The sequence below is a fragment of the Mandrillus leucophaeus genome, unplaced genomic scaffold (assembly GCF_000951045.1).
Source record: "Mandrillus leucophaeus isolate KB7577 unplaced genomic scaffold, Mleu.le_1.0 Scaffold100, whole genome shotgun sequence".
NCBI lineage: Eukaryota > Metazoa > Chordata > Mammalia > Primates > Cercopithecidae > Mandrillus > Mandrillus leucophaeus.
The window spans coordinates 1,526,607-1,547,377 of record NW_012098099.1 but is presented as its reverse complement, the minus strand read 5'-3'; the positions used below and the strand labels follow the sequence as shown (position 1 = coordinate 1,547,377).

Genomic DNA, 20,771 nt, shown 5'->3' with positions numbered 1-20,771 from the left:
ATGGAAATTTAGTTACAGATCATACAGACAGCACTCAATAATCATTAATTCATCCATTCCAGAAGCATTTTCAAAAACTCTGTTCAAAAACCAGTAAAAGGGGGAAAGCACGTAATATAAAAGAAACTCAGCTGGGCGCAGTGGCTTATGCCTGCAATCCCAGCACTTTGGGAGGCCGAGGCGGGAGGATCACCTGAGGTCAGGAGTTCGAGACCAGCCTGACCAACATGGAGAAACCTCGTCTCTACTAAAAATACAAAACTAGCTGACTGTGGTGGCACATGCCTGTAATCCCACCTACTCGGAAGGCTGAGGCAGGAGAATTGCTTGAACAGGGGCAGAGGTTGCAGTGAGCCAAAATCGCACCATTGCACTCCAGCCTGGGCAACAAGAGTGAAACTCCATCTCAAAAAAAAAGAAAGAAAGAAAGAAAAGAAAAGAAAAGAAAAGAAAAGAAAAGGAAACTCAGTGAGTTACAGAAAAGACAAATCCACGGAGGGCCACATACAAATAAAAAACCAATTTTGTTGACATTTTATTCTAATAAAAGTATAAAACACTAGATGTGGATTATTTAAAAAATAGAACCTACCATGTTTTGAGAACTTACTATATCCCAGGCACTATGCTAGACTTTTACTTACTCTATCTACTAATCTTTCAGTTATCCTTTAAGTTAAGTGTTTTACAAATGTTACAAATGAGGAAAGTGAAATTTAGGTAGGCTCCATTGCCAAATAACAAGTAATTGGAAGAGACACATTTTAAACATTGGTCTATCCATCTTGATTTGCCCTATAAATAAACAAAAAGGAATGTAAAACATTTAGTAACAGAGCAAACAAAAAATACCATTTAATTTCAACTTATGAGCTCATAGAGACAAGAGTTAAGGAGTATAAGGACAAAGCGGCAGAATGAGAAAGTAGAAAGGAAGAAAAACAGAGAAGTGAATGGTACCCAGACATTAGATCAAATATCAAGTTTAATGATCCAGCAATCCCACTCTGGGTATCTATCCAAAAGAACTGAAAACAGAACCTTGAAAAGCTATTAGCATTCCCATATTCACTGCGGCATTATTCACAATAGACAAGAGGTGCAAACAAATGAGATGTCCATCAATAGATAAATGGATAAAGAAAATGTGATACATACGTACAATGGAATGTGATTCTGCCTTTAAGAAAATTCAGCAATATGCAAGAACATGGATGAACCTTGAAATTAAGCTAAGCAAAAGAATCCCATCAGAAAACAGAAAGACAAATACAGCATGATTCCATTCATATGACGTATCTAAAACAGCCAAATTCATAGAATCAAAGATTAGAATGACGGCTGCCAGGAGATACAGGGGGGAAATGGGGAGTTGCTAATCAATGAGCATAAAGTTTCAGTTTAGCAAGATGAGTAAGTTCCAGAGATCTAACATGAGGCAAATCTCATGTTAAGTGTTCTTACCACTATAATTTTTTTTTTTTTTACAGGAGGTAAACATCTCTTATCTGGACAGTGAGATCATGTTTGTTCTCCAAGATTGTGAATATCTGATTCACCCCTACGTACAGCCTTAATGGCTAAATTGAAATTCAGTCTCCATTGTGGAAGGCATAGCCACAGTAGGAAATAGTCTTTTGACTTCTGTACCCTGGCTGGAACAATAATTCCACACCTGCTATTTGCAGCAGTTCAGGAGAAATTAAACCAAGAATTGAGTTCTACCCACTGGCCACAGGTCCTCACACCTAACTTTTCCTGCTTACATGAGCTCATCTTGCCTGCAGGTGTCTCAAATATTTTTTTGGTGCATGGGACTCAGAAGGTTTCATTAATTCCCTATACCATAAATGTTAATAATAGGAGCTAATTATTAAAACTTTGATTTTACTGACAAGATAGCTAAGTCACAGGAAAAGAGATGAACCTTTGGGTGTCAATCCTCTTACAGAGTCTGTCTACACAGCTTAGTAAGTGGGCTAAGTAAATGACCCAGGTCTGAGGACACACCTCTGATTGCTCACTTCTGTTCCAGCTCTAACATTCTAAGTTCAATAAACACTGATAAGACTGATTTTTGTTTTTGTCTTTTTTTTTTTTTTTTTTTTGAGATGGAGTTTCACTCTTGTTGCCCAGGCTGGAGTGCAATGGCACACACAATCTCAGCTCACTGCAACCTCTGCCTCCCAGGTTCAAGTGATTCTCCTGCCTCAGCCTCCCAAGTAGCTGGGATTATCGGCATGTGCCACTATGCCTGGCTAATTCTGTATTTTTAGTAGAGACAGGGTCTTTCCATGTTGGTCAGGCTGGTCTTGAACTCCTGACCTCAGGTGATCTGCGCACCTCGGCCTCCCAAAGTGATATTTTTACAAATATCACTGTGAAAATGCCACTGAAGTTTCACAGGGGGCTCTGGAGCTTAAATAGAGGGCAAGGCTGGTGTCTTTTACATCTTACCCACAGAATACAGTCGTTTCCTACAGCCTGAACAGTTTTCTCAGAGGGCCTCAGAAGCATCCATTTGGAGAGATGATCTGTATGAAAGAAGAGCCAGAGAGAAAACGTCTTTCTATCTTGGTCTTACCTAAAGATGGTTCTCTGCAGGAAGGGGAATCAGGGTTTTTCAAAAGGTCCAATGGGTCTGTTTCCCCATGGTTGAAGACGAGGGTACCTGAGAGCCAGTAGATGATGTCAAATGGTCTGTCTCCAACTGCAGTTCTGGGACACTTCTTTAGAACTCTTGGGTGTGACCAAAGGAAATATGTGATATATGCTAGGTGTTCACAGCTTAAACAAGGTGCTTCCCCGTTTGGTTCAAATAGATACATGGGTTATACATTTAGATCCTCGTTTATGCCATCTATTCTAAAGGAAGGTTAAAAGCATATAAATACAGCCCTAATTTGCCACCTTGAGAAAGACACTGAAATCCAAAGAAAATAAAAATAGCTACCATTTACATTCTACGGAAATACTACACACTGTGCCAATACTTAAAATATTAGCTCTGACTGTAACTGCAACCTAAAAAAAAATAGCATCATTTTCTGCATTTTGCTAAAATCGAAACATTGATTCAGAGAGACTTGCCCAAGACCACACAGCTGAGAAGTGAGAAGGTCGGGATTTGAATCCATAATTTTTTATGGATTCATTGACTCATTCCAAAGCTTTTCTTATCATTCTGAACTGCTTCCAAAATAAATTGTACCAAAATCTTTCTGTAATTCTAGCACTACGGCTTATATTTTACCAAAGTCACCCTTTCTAAAACGTCTTGGCCAACTCCAAATAGTCCCCTTATAGCATCATCACACCTACCATGGCATAGGACACAATACAGGTAGAAATTTCACCTCACAATTCAAGTAGAAATACCGCCCAGGGGCCAAATTATAAAGCTCTGTATTGAGGTGGTTGCCTTCCAACTAATTAGACTAAAAGTACCTGACAAGGCTTCCAAGGAGGTCTTAACTAAAGAGATCAATATTTTTAACAGATAATCGAGATAATTTCTAAGCAATCAAGCACCTGGTCATTATCCCCTGTTCTGAGCTGAGAGTGTTTCTCCATCATGCCTGAATCAACTCTGAGCCTTTCATAAAATGCTCTGCACTTTCATGGTATGCAGCCTCAGACAGTAGGTGCAAAATTCAATGTTTACAAATGAAAGTATATTCTTAAGTTGAACTCTATGAGATTGCTGATATTTGACAAATTTTAATTCACACAAAAAATGGCAATTTCAAATGGTTGAAAGTAAACCTTAGGACAGAGGTTTAGCTGCAGGAATAAAAGTCAAAAAAAAAAAAATAGCTTCTGTAGATATAGAAGTCTTCCGCTCCCTCAGGCAACAGTGCTAGTGTAAGGAGCCCAGGATGCCACAGCAGTTCCATAGTACAGAGGACCCATGCTCCTCCATGCTCATATTCCTGCTGCACTCAACATGTGACATGGCAGGAGTCCACCCCATAGTCTAAAGCTCACAGCTCCACCTCCCACCATGGCATCCACATCCAAAGACTGGGAAAGGGAAAGGCAGCAGTGGAACACAAATCTCTCCCCTTAGGATCAAGACCTAGAAGTTTTCCATGCACCTTCTGCACATCTCCCACTGATGATAGCTTAGCCATATGACACATCTAGTCACAAATGATGCTGTGAAATGCTATCATTTATCATATATGGATAGTTATATCCCAGCAAAATTTGGAGTTTTATTACTAAATGAAAAGGGAGAAATTGATACTGGGGGCAACCTGCAAACTCTGACATATAGTAAGGAAAAGAATTGCAATTGGTATACAATCCTGCAGTTTCCATGATGGATCATGTAAAATTGACTGAACTGGAAAGCTCTGGAAAAGCACCTGGAAAGACGAAAATTGAGTTATTGAAGTAAGCTTAAATTAAGTGGCAATCAGAATTCTTGGCATATGGAAGTTACTAAGAAGCAGATATAGAACATGCATGAGTTCTCTGATGGCCTGGGAAACATCTGCCCTTTGTAGAAATTGGCCCTTTGCCAATTGGTAGAGCACATGCATCCAGGCTTTGCTCTCATCTTTCTCAGTCTGTAAGGTCATATTTGGAGGCATATCTTCCTTTATTTCTGGTGTTCAACTTAGGATGAGCTGTAAAGGTTTTGTAAGATGTTCATCTTGTAAGAAATGAAATGAACTCAGATACTCAAGCATTCTTTATGATTTTTCTAAGCCATCTTTCAAGACACCAAGGCCCTGAGGTAGAAGTGCCTCTTTCCCAGATCCCACAAAACCTTAAGCATCATGTTTATTAAAACAGTTTAAGTTGCTGGGATACAACTACTGTGCAACTAAAAAGAGCTGATTGTCACATCAGTTTGCCCCACTTTAGGAAAGTCCAGTATATTAAAGAAAACGCTCTCCAAAGTTATAGAGAAGGTATTGGAAATCCCTAGTGATATAAATATAATGACACATAAAGCAATGAATGAAATGTAAAGGCATAAAACCTTTTCAGGTACCAGACCACTTGGAATTTCTCCCTTACCCTTGGCCACCACATGACACCTGACATTTTCTCAACTCAAGATTGCAGAATAACTTCACCAGAACTGAGGAAAAGAACATTGCACTGCAAAGTCAAACGAGACTTCCAACATCAATTCCATATTTAACTAGCTAAGTAGTCTCAAGCAAATGGCCTAACCATTCATCTCTGTGCCACAGTCTGTTCATCTGTAAAACAGGGATAATAATAGCACCTACTTCATAGGTTCACTAGGAGGGTGAAATGAGTTAATACACGGGACTGCTCATCACAGAGCCTAACAGAGGGGAAGCACTCAATTCTTCATTCTAACTGGACTTGGCACAAGAATTAAGATACCTTGAGTGCAAATTTTCCATAACCTTCATTAAGGCTGAAAAGGGAGATAAAACCCGGAAGCCCCAGCTCATACAGCCCTCTTCCCCAAAGTGAAATGAAGGTGCCCCCTTCATCCACAGTGCCTGGCAAGCTCTGCCGCAGGAGGATATAACAGAAGGAAGAAGAAAGCCTTCCCCTCTGCAGAAAAGAGAAACAAAAGTGGAAGAAAATGTGCCCCAATTTTTTCTCCTTTCCTCTCCAAGATGTGAGGATAATGTCAGGGTCAGAAGGGAGCTACAGTACTTATGCCCCACTGAACACTCTGGAAAGATCACTTCTTGGGCTGCCCCACTTACCAGCCTAGAGCACAGTTACATCACTGTAGCTGCACGGTGTAGCCAGGCTAAGAAGACCCAAAGTTGAGATTACCCCAGCTGCCCTTAATACTCACGTAGTGAAGACACAGCAGGTTAGCTACTGCAGCAGTGGCCACGTGGTTCTGTAGCAAGGGCTGGGGATCAGAGCCCAATGTCGGTGCAGCCAGATGGCAGGGCAACCAAGGTGTGCCATGACACTGGCCCCTGCTACAGCCAAATATGGAGATCATGAGTTAATGAACCACATATACATGCAGGGAACGCCACTCATGTGAGTATAGGACACTGCTCCCAGAGGACACGAGGCAGAATATAGCACACCAAAGAACCTCTGACGCCACGAGACTATCCGCACCACAATCCTCCCCCCATCACCTACACAGACACCATGTGTACTTTTCCTCTGCACAAGCAAGTCGTAGTCTGAGTTTAAAATGGTGACCACTCCCCCACCTGATTCAAACACAAAATGTGGACAGTTCATGAGAGAAATGTTCCTATGACTATGTGTGAAATATATAAAGATAAAATCGATTATCATTAAACAAATATGAGTCCTATGGGGATACAGGAGTGAAAAAAAATACAACTCGGTTAGCAAAATCAAACTTAGAACATGAAGACACAGGCGTGCTAAATTCTCACAACTGTGGACAGGACTATAAATTTGATGCAACTTTGGAAAACTGTTTGGCACCATCTCTAAAAGCTAAACAGGGCCTACCCTAATGAAACATTTATTCCACTCTCAGATAAATAAGTCATTTTGTCTACCAACAGACATGTATAAGATATGTTCAACAGCCTTATTCACCATAGCCTAATACTGGAAACAGACGAAATGCCTAATAAGTAAAGAATGGGTAAATAAATTGTGGGATATTGTACACTATAATACAATTTATCAATAAAAAAAGAAGGAACTGCTCCTACAGATGGCAATACGGATGAATCTGAACACATGATGAGGAGCAAAAGAAGTAATATTCATAAGCATACATACTACATGATTCCATTTATACAAGGTTCAAGAACAAATGAAATTAACCTATGGGGTTAGAATCAGAATAGTGGCTAGCTGGTAGTAGGAAGTGAGCAGAGGAGAGGAGGTATTAGCTGGGAAGAGGCGTGAAGGAGCTAATGAATTCTGGAATTGCCCTGTGACTTCGTCTGAGTAGCAGCAACAGGATAGACATAGATAAGATATAGATACAGATAGATGTAGATATAAATATAGATAATGTAGATATAGATTTTGATTTAGAAATATTTTACATAAAATTTTTACATATATGAAAATGTATGAAGCTGTACAGCTAAGATTTTTGCTACCTACTACATGTATTTCATACCTCATTATAAAAGCTTCAAAAACACACACATGCAGACAGTCTTTCTACTTCAATTTGAGGAAACAAGGTGTAAGAGGAATGTCATCAGTGTTACTGTGCTACCCCAAGGGGGCTGCTCTACAACCAGACTCTGCAGGGCCTCATCTAATGTACTCTGGCGATAAATGTAGACATCCCCCGGTCACCTCTGATAAGGGGTTCCTCCCATTTACCTGGGCCACCTCTACACAAAGATCTCTAGTTTCCATGAAATGGACAACTAGAAAAAGTTGTAGGCTGTGGTGACTTGAAAACTGAATTACCTTAATAAATTTTATTATCCCTTAAATAACAGATCAAAATAATTATTTTAGAGATGTATGATGAGGAACATGGAGTGGCAGAAGGCATTCACCATAGGTTTATGTTGAAACTATCACAATATTTGGGCCAAATCCTGAGGGGCCTAGATAATCTGAGTCTTCAAGGGCAAAGACCATAACCAAACCCAGAATAAACTATGCTGGGTGCCCGGGTGCCAGCAGCTGTGTCATCCACTGATGACTTAATTCTCCTGCCTGCTCTTCAAGTTTTGCAGAAATATGTAAGCCAAGAGTCCCTTAATACTTTAGATTCACTGGTGTTTATGCTTTTTAAGTCATAGATCTTTTTGAAAATCTGATAAAAGTTACAGGTACCCAGAAAAAAGGTATAAAATTTTGCATGTATCTTGAGGTATCATAAGTAATACTTACGATTAGCTCCTAACTATGAAATGGAAAAAAAAAAAACTGGAATTGTAAAACTAGTAAGGGGAGTATGAAACATTTCCTCAATAATCCAAACCAGTTGGCAGACAGTAAGTGTACCTTTATTTATACTATGGCTAAAAACTAATTAGTTCCTTATATTACCTTATGTTTAGCTGGAGTTATGCTTAATAAATGTGCTAGTAACACTAGACATCTCCTACTATGATCTTGCTTTATTTTTTAACGAGCAAATGAGCTAATAATTGTTTATTAAACAGAGTCCATTTCATAAGAAGAATATATTTTTGAAATATCCAGTAACAACATAGGTTAATGCAAACGACAGTATAAATGTATTATTGCTTATAACTCGTTATTGTTCTATCTGATTTAAAAGAGTTGCATAAAGCAATAATTATACATCTTCTTGATGAACATAAAATAAATAAACATGTAAGGTGTTTGACAATCACAATACAACAAAAGAGAGAAAATGAAGCTCTACAGGAGAAAAAATGTTATATACTGTTGAAATTGAGTTAGTATTAATCTGACCTCCATTGTGACAAATGTAGATGTTAACTGTAATCCCAGGGCAACCACTAAGAAAAGAACTCAAAAACTATTTGTAAAAGAAACAACAAGGGAATTAAAAGACCATACCAGAAAATATTTAACACCAAAAGGCAGGCATGAAAAATAGAGCAACAAAGAGAAATAAGATATACATGACAAACACAAATTCTGTCTTTTCAGTTAATTACATAAAATGTAAATATATTTAATATTTCAATTAAAAGGCAGAGATTGGCAAAATTGATTTAAAAAACTAACAAAATACTGTCTATAAGAGACAACATTTAGATTGAAATACACAAATAAGTTGAACATACAAGAATGAAAAAGATATCTCATGCTGCCAGGCATGGTGGCAAGTGCCTGTAGTCCCAGTTACTCCAGAGGCTGAGGCAGGAGGATTGCTTGAGTCCAGGAATTCAAGGCTGCGGTGAGTTATGATTGTGCCTGTACTCCAGCCCGAGTGACAGAGCAAGACCCTGTCTCTTAAAAAAAAAAAAAAAAAAAAAAAAAGATACATCATGCAAATATTATAGTAACCAAAAGAAAACTGGAATGGCTACACCAGTATCAGACAAAATAGACTTTAAGACAAAAATTACTACTAGAGACAAAGAAGGACATTTAATAATGACAAAAAGGTCAATCTATGAAGTAGATGTAACAAATATAACTATGCACCTAATAAAAGAGCACTAAAATACATAAAGGATAAACTGACAGAGCTGAAGAAATAGACAATGCAACAGTAATAGCTTAAGACTCCAATACCTTAGTTTCAATAATTGGCAGAACATCTAGATAGAAGATCAACAAGAAAACAAACCAACTCATCCTAACACACATCTATAGAACACTCTACCCAACAACAGCAAAACAGTTATTCTCAAGTGTACATGGAAGATTCTCCAGGATAGGCCATATGCTAGACTATAAAATGAGCCTCAATAAATTTTAAACGATTCAAGTGACATAAAATGTTTTCTCCAACTACAAGGGATTCATTGTCTATGCTTAACAGGAACAACTATGGGCTAATATAGGTCCCTAGGAGAGACCTACAAGGACTTAGGTCTCAATCTATAGTTTAGGAATGCCGGTGGTCCCTGTGGTCACAGGCATTTTGTAAAGGGATGGGAACAGAAGTCTGGACACCATTTCCCTAGAGACTCTCAGAGAAGACATTGTGTTAGAAAAATCTGTAGGTTAGAGAAATGCAAATCAAAACCACAATGAGATACCATCTCACACCAGTTAGAATGGCGATCATTAAAAAGTCAGGAAACAACAGGTGCTGAGGATGTGGAGAAACAGGAACACTTTTACACTGTTGGTGGGATTGTAAACTAGTTCAACCATTATGGAAAACAGTATGGCGATTCCTCAAGGATCTAGAACTAGATGTACCATATGACCCAGACATCCCATTACTGGGGATATACCCAAAGGATTATAAATCATGCTGCTATAAAGACACATGCACACGTATGTTTATTGCGGCACTATTCACAATAGTAAAGACTTAGAATCAACCCAAATGTCCATCAGTGACAGACTGGATTAAGAAAATGTGGCACATATACACCATGGAATACTATGCAGCCATAAAAAAGGATGAGTTTGTGTCCTTTGTAGGGACATGGATGCAGCTGGAAACCATCATTCTTAGCAAACTATCACAAGAACAGAAAACCAAACACCGCATGTTCTCACTCATAGGTGGGAACTGAACAATGAGATCACTTGGACTCGGGAAGGGGAACATCACACACCAGGGCCTATCATGGGGAGGGGGGAGGGGGGAGGGATTGCATTGGGAGTTAGACCTGATGTAAATGACGAGTTGGTGGGTGCTGATGAGTTGATGGCTGCAGCACACCAACATGGCACAAGTATACATATGTAACAAACCTGCACATTATGCACATGTACCCTAGAACTCAAAGTATAATTAAAAAAAAAAAAAAATCTGTAGGTTAAAGAAGCAGGATGTCTTACACAGATGTCTCATATATTAAAGATTACAGAGTAATTACAGAGAAAGGTATTACACTGTTCTTCAACATCCTAGGAGTGCTGCCATAAGGTGGGAGATCCTCCCGATGTTTGGACCATCTACACTATTTAAAATTTTGTAACCATTATCAGATAGAGGAAAAGATTGTATGCTACAAAAGATTCTCCTCCCTAATTTAGGATTCCTTCCAAGCTGAAAATCACCTCAAGCTGATTATTCCTATGTCCAAGACCACTGCCTGCAAAATAATCAAGTCAATGCCCATAATTAAGTCAAGTTGCCAGCCATAACTATATTTCTCTCTCACTCGTTCACTCTCTCTCCTTCCCTCTTTCCCTCTCTCCCCCACCCCCTGTGTACAGTGTACATTATATACCAATTCGTTGAAGTTATATATATTTTATATATATATATATATATATAATGTTAAAGAAGCAGGATGTCTTACACAGATGTCTCATATATTGAGGAATTACAGAGTAATTACAGGGAAAGCTATTACGCTGTTCTTCAACATCCTAGGCAGTGCTGCTGTAAGTTGGGAGATCCTCCCAAGGTTGGAACCATCTATGCATCTATGCTATATATATGTGTGCGTGTGTGTGTGTATATATATAAATGCATATATATATGCAATTGATTAAATGTTGATTAAATGTTAGGTATCCAAATGCAATTAAGACTTTTAAAGACAAAAGCATCTTTATAGATGGGTGACACTTAATAATTTGATAAGGGCTTTCTTTTTTCTTTTGGATTTCTGATGGTTTAAAATAAGGGACCCTTCTCTCAACAAATCCATGAACACATACTGGCTTGGAGTTTATTGCTGTTGTAAAAAGGATTTTGGATGACAGATAGTTCAGAGGGCAAGTCAGCTCTGAACCAGTGTCTTGGCTCTGTGTCAAGAGGGCAACTATGCCCCAGAAGGCCCTTTCAACAGGTAAGGGTAAAAATCTGATCACACAAAAGAGGGACTGCTACTACAGTAGGACCATCCCAATTAGGGTCCACTTTGCCTAGTTAAATATCCAAATGATAGAAGAGATCATTTATAAGGCCAATGTCTGCAGTCAATTCTCTATTCTACAGTTCTTATTTATGCTCAAGGAGTAAGGTCAAAGAGTCAGAAGTATAGAATGCTTCCTGACTCCTGTAAGCACACCCTCACTCCTGTGGTCTGATGGGTACAATTCATTCTTAGGGTCTTAGCTTGAAGCCTACCTTCTTTAAGTAACTGTGTTCAAATCCTCTGACTCTAGATTAGTTCCCTAGTTAAAATTACTATTTTTAATTAATAACTATGTACTTAGTAGTGTGTGCAAAAGTTTATCTCACTATCAACTCTTGCGGCTCTGTATGCTCAACCAGGACAGCTCTGCCAACTACTATATCATGAATCTATAGGAAGTGCCTTCCACATATTAGATTCTCAATAAATGGCTCTAAATAAATGAATTCTACCAGATTGACGTAACAATAGAATAGATAACTAATAGAGCATGTAAATTTAACATCCTTTACTCAACAACTTTTAGGTGCCTTGATAAAAGCGCATTTATGCATGGGTCTATGCATATTTTATTAAATCGTTATAGGCACTTTAAGATAGGAAAAAAATCATATATATTTATTAATTTGTTAAATTATTATATATTCAAGCTCTTCCCATTTATGAACTCAGTTTTCAACTAAATAACTGCATGAGAGTAAGATGTAAATGACCAAAATGGTGGTTTTGTCATTTTTGTACATCTGTTCTAAGTAGCTTCAGGGTGACCAAAATTGATATATGATTATCACATAGCAAATATTTCAAAACTAAGATCTTATCCTTGGCTTTATACGACATCATCCCTCAGAAGAGATCTGGTCAATTTCTGTTCAGGAAGTACATCTACAGCCAAATAGTACACTTAAATTTAGATTTCAAATCAATAAGAATGATGTTTCAGCATTTCCCTCTTGAAAGGTGGCCCATAGATGCAGTCTCAGAAAATCGTGATTATTATCACTTCAATTTTGCATGATGCTGTATAGATGGTCTTACTATATTCTTTCATGGGTAAATTCCTTAAACTCTGTGGTGACAGCATTTCCATTATGTAAATGTTAGCCATTTACTGAGAATGTAGGAAAAATTATATCTGCAACACAAGGAACCTTTATATCTTTTGTCCCTTTTACAGGAGCCCACTGAACCACTTATTTTCTCAGAAATTCTATGCAGGTGGCCCGTAGTGTAAATGGCTAGAAAGTCTTTTAAAATTGTGTTTGGACAGTAAGGTGGAAATTTACAGACTTTAAAATATCAGAAAAATGCATCATTTTAAAAAATATTCTTTCCCTTCTCTACTCATTTTCTCCTAAGGTACTTCACAATATTTCTTGTTTGAAATTTAGTCATATATATGTATGTATGTAATATATATAACTATATATTTGTATGTATGAATACACACACACACACACAAGCACCCTTAGATGAACTGCCATGGCCCAAAAGATAGTCAAGTTACAGGAATGGATACCAGAGGTCCTCTAGGGTAGTTTTTTTCAAACTGTGGATTTCGAATCAATTTAGTGTGTCCCAAAGATAATTTTCTCAAAAGTGGAAGAGTCGCATGGAATGAAATAGATAATTCTAGGCACAATGTGTGCGGATATTGAATCTTTCCTAATTTTGGAACCCTGGTACTATTTGCAAATCTTGGGGGAGGGAGAATTTGTGTGTGTATGTGCACAAGTAAACTTGAGAATGGCTTGTACAATTTGGGAATGGTTTGTATAATGTTCATGGATATTCATTTGTAAAGAGCTCACACATGTGGAGCTCAGGCATACTGAAGCTGAGTCTAACCCAGGAGAGAGAGGCTTCCAGCCCCTGCCTCCACCCTAAGACCCACTGGTGAGGGCACCATACTGTGCTCTAGTTCCCTGCAGTGTTCATCCAGGGATGAGAACAGTATCCGAATGCTGGACTCACATTAGGAACCCTTTCTCACAAAGCTGTAGCAAAAACCATTGACTCATTTAAAGAAGGGAAGCTCACCATGGGTTCCTGAAATTATCATAAGAGACAGGGACCCCAGGGAGGAGTAAGAGATTCTCATAATAATTGGGTAGGAAGGAGAAATCATTTACTTTGAATATGTAAATAAATGCAACCTAATTTCATACACCAAGTAAAGGGGGCCATATTGTTTATACAAATATTTCTGTTATGATAAGTTGTTTGGTCTATTAAAAAAGTTAGTTTTTCAAATGTGACCAAATATGCTGTGTTTAAAAGGAGAATGCTAACTTTTATTAATGTTAAAATCTGAGTTCCTACAGTTCTTATTCTCTGCTGTACTCATTCCTGGAGAAAGAAGGATACGTTAGTATATATATGTTTGCGTTAACAAAAAAGGTAGAAGAAGGAAACTTTACTCTGTTGAGAATGTCCCATAATTATTATTTTTAATTTTTGAAGGTTCCAGTACAGCTGGAGAAAATAACCCTAATGGAAAAGAAGGCATAAGCTTTGTAAAACATAGAAGCAGGCAACAAAAGAGATTTCAGATAATCTGAAAAAAGAGAAACCCTGATATGTCTCAGAGATTTGGTCTCTGAAGTGTCCTCGGAAGTAAACGTGGCCGTATAAACTACTCTTCTACAGACAAGGCCCTGGGCCTCACAGCACAAATCTCCTTGACAGAGGAGGATCTTCCTTCTCCCATTCTGTTTATACACACACACCGTCCACATTTCTCCTTGAGAACAAAAACTGCAGGCATCGGCAAAGCGACAATCGAAAAAGAATCCAAATGTCACATAACCAGACACGTGGAAGGAGACAACATTGTTTTCTTACCATATCACTCAATCAACATTGTGTTGAAGCACATGACTGCCAATATTTGACTGTTTGACTTACAAATACGACAATTCCACATGATTCAGCCTAATATTTATAGTGTTCCCACCATGTATAGAATCCATAAGGATAATTACATTTGCTGTACTATTTTCACAAAATGACAAAGTGAATGACGATGAAACCCTTATGATACTTTCACAAAAGTCACAGAAGGAATTGTGGAAGGATTCTTTAAGACAATGTGTTTTCAGGAGTGGGAAGTTAACAAGCAAGAACATGGAAAGGCAAATCAGTACATCATCACTGAGTATATACAGTTCGCAAGATATTTGGTCCTTGTCCTCAAATACCTATAATTTAGTTTGGAAGATGTAATGCATGAAAAAAAATTGCACCTAAGACAATTATATAATAATCACTTGGGACAGAGAAAATGACACAAAGCATATCACACCGGGCAGGTCCTTAGAATTTAAATAGTCTAACTCCATTATTATTATTATTATTATTATTATTATTATTGAGATGGAGTTTGCTTTGTCACCCAGGCTGCAGTGCAGTGGCATGATCTCAGCTCACTGCATCCTCTGCCTTCCAGGTTCAAGCGATTCTTCTGCCTCAGCCTCCTGAGTATCCTGCTCACTAGGGTCATGGTAAAAAAAAAAAATGTTTAAAGGCAGTGCTTCACTGATTTAAATATTGCATAGAGGTCAAAGACAGGTAAGACCAAATAAATGCCACTGGATTTCACAAATAGAAGAAGATGGGGAAAAAAATCCCAGAGAAATCAAGTATTTAAATAAAAAGGTACCTGGTTAAACATGGCAGGTTGACTGCATGTGCTTATTTCCATCTCATTCCAAAGCCCAAATAGAGCAACAGTAAAGGAATAAAAAATTATGAACATACAAGGACAAGAACAGGAAAGGCAGCATTAGTGAATAAGAGAGTTCCATACATTTTACAGAAGCTAAAAAAGATGAAAGAATGGAAAGAAATCAGCAGAACAGAGGAAACTACAAGAAAAAAAAAAGTATGCAGGTACAGGAACAACCAATGAAAAAGCAACCAATTCTCACTGCACAGTTACACACACAAACACACTCAGGGTTACGACCTGGTCCCACCACACACCCTAGAAGGTAAGAATGAAGCACACAACACTGACAACAGGGGACTGTCTGAAAGTCCAGGAATACAGGATACTTGAGATTTCAGGTCCATTCCTCAACCTCAACACTGGCAAAAGAAGACCGAGGAAGACATGTATGGAGCAGGTGTACAGAAAAATCAGCCCAAATTATTGCAAAAGGGCAGAGGCATCCAAAAAGGATATCTCCAGGATGAGAAAACGAGCAATTACACTATTTGATATATTGAACCTTGAACAATAATATTGATAAACATTTGACATATCTGATGAAGCAAGAATAAACAACTTTTTAAAGTTCATTTAAAAAATAAGCAAATTTTTAAAGGCAAGGCAATTATTAACTCCAGGAAAAATAAAAAGCTGCATGAAAAACTTAATTCTCACGTAAGACTTCAGGAAAACTTTAAACTGTCACTCATCAAAGGGTACCACTAAGAAAGTTAAAAAGCAAGACACTGTCTGGAAGAAAATATAAGATGTCCACCTGATAAAGAACTCATATCCTGAATACATAGAGAACTAAACAGCAATAGAAGAAAGACAAGAGACCCAAATAAAATACTGGCAAGAGACTTTAAAGAGACTTCATAAAAGAAGATATCAAAATTACCAATAAGTACATGTAAAGGTGCTCATCAGGGAAAAGAGAGTAAAGTAATTTAAAAGGTATGAACATAAAAAGACAAAGAACAGGAAAGGCAAAGAAATGATAGGTAACTGGGATGGAAGAAATATTCTGTTACTTATCTGGGTGGTGGCGATGCAGATATCCATATACATAGAAACTCATGAAGCTGAACACTTAAGATTTGTGCACTTTATTCAATAAAAATTGGACTTCAATCTTTAAAATGTAGTATTTTGCAATAACAATTTTTGTTTCAGTATATAATTAGGGGAAGAACTAGAGGAGAAATAAAAACACTAAATCTACATATCTTCACCATACATTAAAAGATAGATCAAGAAACAGCTGTATAAGCAAAAATTTTTGAGAAATCTCATGGTTAGCACTATTGCCTCTGGAAAGATTGAAGGTTGAGAAGAGGGGAACAGAGGGCTGCTATTTTTGTTTGTTTCTTTTTTTTTTTTAAATTTTACTTTAAGTTCTGGGATACGGGATACATGTGCAGAATGGGCAGGTTTGTTACATAGGTATACATGTTCCACGGTGGTTTGCTGCACCTATGAACCCATCATGTAGGTTTTAAGCCCCACTTCAAACTATACTACAAGGCTACAGTAACCCAAACAGATATATAGACCAATGGAACAGAACAGAGACCTCAGAAATAATACCACACATCTACAGCCATCTGATCTTCGACAAATCTGACAAAAATAAGCAATGGGGAAAGGTGTCCCTATTTACTAACTGGTGCTGGGAAAACTGGCTAGCCATAAGCAGAAAACAGAGACTGGACCCCTTCCTTACACTTTATACAAAAATTAACTCAAGATGGATCAAAGACTTAAATGTAAAACCTAAAACCATAAAAACCCTAGAAGAAAACCTAGGCAATACCACTCAGGACATAGGCATGGGCAAAGACTCTATGACTAAAATACCAAAAGCAATTGCAACTAAAGCCAAAATTGACAAATGGGATCTAATTAAACTAAAGAGCTTCTGCACAGCAAAAGAAACTATCATCAGAGTGGGAGAAAATTTTTGCTATCTATCCATCTGACAAAGGTCTAATATCCAGAATCTACAAGGAACTTAAACAAATTCACAAGAAAAAAACAACCCCACCAAAAAGTAGGCGAAGGATACACAGTTTTTCATGACAAGTATTTTACTAACATTTTTTAACTGCACACATAGAAATGTTGAACAAATATTAAATATGTGATTATTTATATAAACCTGGGATGGAGAAGGTCTTTTAGGGACGCCTCTGTGAATATCATTTATTTTGCCAGCCCAGCATCCACTCCCCATTCTGTACTCTCAGTTCCCTACCTCCTCCACTAACAGTCCATATCATTCGGGGAATCTTCATTTCTGGCTTTTGCACTGGCTCGTGACTTGGGCCTAATTCAACTAGTCCAACCCATGGTCTTGGCCCTTGCTCTTAGAGATGTTTTTCTTCCAGAGATAGGCACAAGGCCCAGTTTGGGCCATTGAGAGTTATACCAAATAGTTCTGTAAAAATGCTGAAGGAAAGATATAGTTTGCATATACTTTTATATATACATATGTATAAGAATACATATACAGCCTAATATAGATAAGATATTCATATACCTTATGTGAATATATAGCTTTCATTCATTGAAAGCTAATCTAAATTTATATGTACAAGAACCATATATAAATTGTTAGATATTATTATTATTAGCAATTAAATTCCTTTTTTCTTTAAGCCAGTTTGGGTTGAGCTTTCTGATACCTGCAAGTAGCAGGATCCTGACTAATTCAACCACACAAAAGAGAAACGAGACAAAACCAACCAATACATGTAAGTAGATATCCATAAAACACCAACAGAAACATTTTATCAGTAGAAATCACCAAACAATTTAAAAGCAAATAGAAAAGGAAGACAGCATGGTTGTAACCCTTAGGATTGACAAACTTTTTGCCCTTACTAATAACAATATGGAAATGCTACAGAAAATGGGCAAAAATATAAATGCAGAATTTAAGAATAAAAACAGGAATGCATAAAAGTTTACTTTTTAAAAATCAAACAAATGAAATTAATCATGAACAAATTTTATCCAATGACATAGCTAAATATTGTTTTAAATCTTATTATCCAGAGTTGGCAAGTGTCTCACGGACTGCTGATGAGAATGTAAATTGGTACACCTTTCTGGAAGGCAATCTGGCTATAATAAAAATAGGCAAACCTTGGACACAATAAGTCTTCTTCTAGGAATTTATCTAAGGAGATAAAGATGTGTGCAAACATTCTCCCTAAAAATTTACTTATTGACTTGTACTTATTTATAGAAACACTGGAAAATGAATATTCAAAAGATAAGGCATTCATTATAATCCATACATTCCAATAGTGTTCAATAATTTAAAATATTGATGGAAAATATGTACATGTATAGAAGGATGTTCATAATTATGAAGTGAAATAAACAGGTCGCCAAACATACAGCAATGAGCCTGTTTTGTTTGTATAAATGCATACGCATGTGGAAAAAGATCTACTCAGATACACATCAAATGGTAGTAAAATTTCCGAGTAGTAGAATTATGTGTTTCCTAATTTGCTGGAGTTTTTTTCTGTTTATATGTACATTTCAGCCTTCTGGGTTTTTTCCTGCTGACTAATACATTTCAGCCTTTCTCCAGTGAATCTTCACTGACTTTCAGTAAGAAAAAAAAGTATTTAAAATTCATAAAAAGCCATAAGTCACCTCTAAGAGTGATTTCGGACATGCATTTGGAGCCTAAACGTATGCAAGCTTTTAGGTGAAGCACAGATGATAAGAAAGTCAAGGGAGAGGACTCTCTTTTAAGAAAATTTGGTTGTAAAAACAAGAAGTAAAAGGTCTCAAGAATATATATGGTCTATAGTTACTGAGATGAAAGTCTGCTCTGGAGAAGAGGAAGAGGCCAAATGTGTAGAAAGAGGGAATTACAGGGGGATAGGTCTAATGGAGCCTCCCACAGTAATATACTGTGCTTTCCATTCTCTGGCGGCCTCCATTTGGGGGCTGGGCTGCTTCACCTGGATGCCCACATGCCCTTTTCTCTTTGTGCCAAGCATATTCCGATGCTACACAGACTCAGAAATGGGGGCAGAACTCACCCTGGGGCAGAACCTATACTCTCAGCCTCTTAGTGTTTGAACCTCCTATACTAGGTGCGGCAGGCACTTTTCATCAGCACCTTTCCCCAGGGAAGAAAATAGGACGCTTGAAGCCCCCAAGAGGGACTCTTACCCCCGCTCCCATAGAAGACTGACCACCATCCACAACTGCAGTCATAAATTACGCTTGAGTTTGATCGTGAAAAAGTGAGTTTTGACAATTCATAGGACTTGAATGCTCTGCAAGACAGATTAGGTTTTCTTTTCATTTATTTTGAGCGTATTAACAGCTGGTGACCTAGATTAAGAAATAATTCAATATGTGAAAAGGCAGACCATACCACTGAATTCCTTCACAGATGGAAAGTGAATTCAGTGAAAAGCCTCAGACCGAAGAGTCAAGTAATTACTTGGAAGGCAAGAGGAGGAGTACCTACAAGTGGGTAAAATGAAGTGTGGAAAAAGGATGACAAAACCTGGCCCAGATCCCAAGGCCAGCAGATCCCTGGCTACTTTCTGCACAAGTAACCCGGGCCTGGAAAGGAGCAGGCAGCCTTGCTAATTCAGCTGCGGAGGGAGCGGCAGGAGGAGGATCACTTTAGTTCAGGATGAGCTTGGGTAGATATTAAAAGAAATACAATCCTCTTACTGCATGGAGAGTGTGCATGTGTGGAGGGAGGGACTAGAGGCAGCCACCAAGCCTCTGGGCCTGGGGACAAAAGGGATCAGTGGCCCCTCTGCTCAGCAACTCAGGGTCAGCTGAAACTGGGAGGCAGCCTGAGATTGGGTCTGAAGAGGGAAATTCATTGCCATCCTGAGCAACACGGCAAATCCGACTTCCAGTAAAACAGGAAAACGCTAAATATCCCATATCCTAGGGACGGAAAATACTGCCACGTGAAAGAGAACACAGTTCAAGTGATACCAATCATGGGGCTCATTAGCCGGTGTTGATTTTCAAGTACAATGCTCAAGCTACAATATAAATGAAATGTCCTTTGCTCAGGACACAAATGAAGACCTTAGGGCCGTCAGATACAGCAGTCACCAAGGAAGCCAGGCAAGCCTGGTGCCTGGTACAACTCCCCTCCACCTGCTTGGGGCTGTGCTTGCTACGGACTTGGGTTCCATTCATGCACATCTCCGGGGAAAAAAATTACTGTGGGCAATTTACTGACGGACTTGCAAAACAACAGAGAACCCAATCTGTGTAATCTGGATTTTTAAAAATGCAATAAAAGGTCCTTCTTTGTGCAGAAAGGAACTATTAGGTTCAGGTTATATTTATTTTTGACCTTCTAAAGAAGGACACTGGCGTCAAAAGGGACACAAACATACAGACCAAAAATAAAAGTGTGTGTATCTAGCTCTCTGTTTTGAACTCCAGAACTCACTAGACAGCACTCTGTGATCACGATCCTGCCCTATTGGTCCTGAGAGATATTTTGGTGGCTTCTCTGTTAAGTCGTTCTTGTCTACTGCGCTTAAGTAGCTACAAAATCCCCCGCAAGAAGGACTGCTGCCGCAATCTCCCGCCCCGATCTGCGGGCCGCGTCCCCGCGAGCTGCCTGCGGGCGC

The 20,771-nt window shown here is 38.3% G+C and overlaps 1 protein-coding gene across 1 annotated transcript in view; it reads right to left on the bottom strand.

The window, feature by feature from the left end:
• AMPH (amphiphysin) overlaps positions 1-20,771 on the bottom strand; it is a 271,429-nt gene extending 250,658 nt beyond the window's left edge. The window contains exon 1 of the mRNA XM_011972763.1: positions 20,588-20,771. The gene's annotated coding sequence lies outside the window, so the exon portion shown is untranslated. The remainder of the gene's footprint in view (positions 1-20,587) is intronic.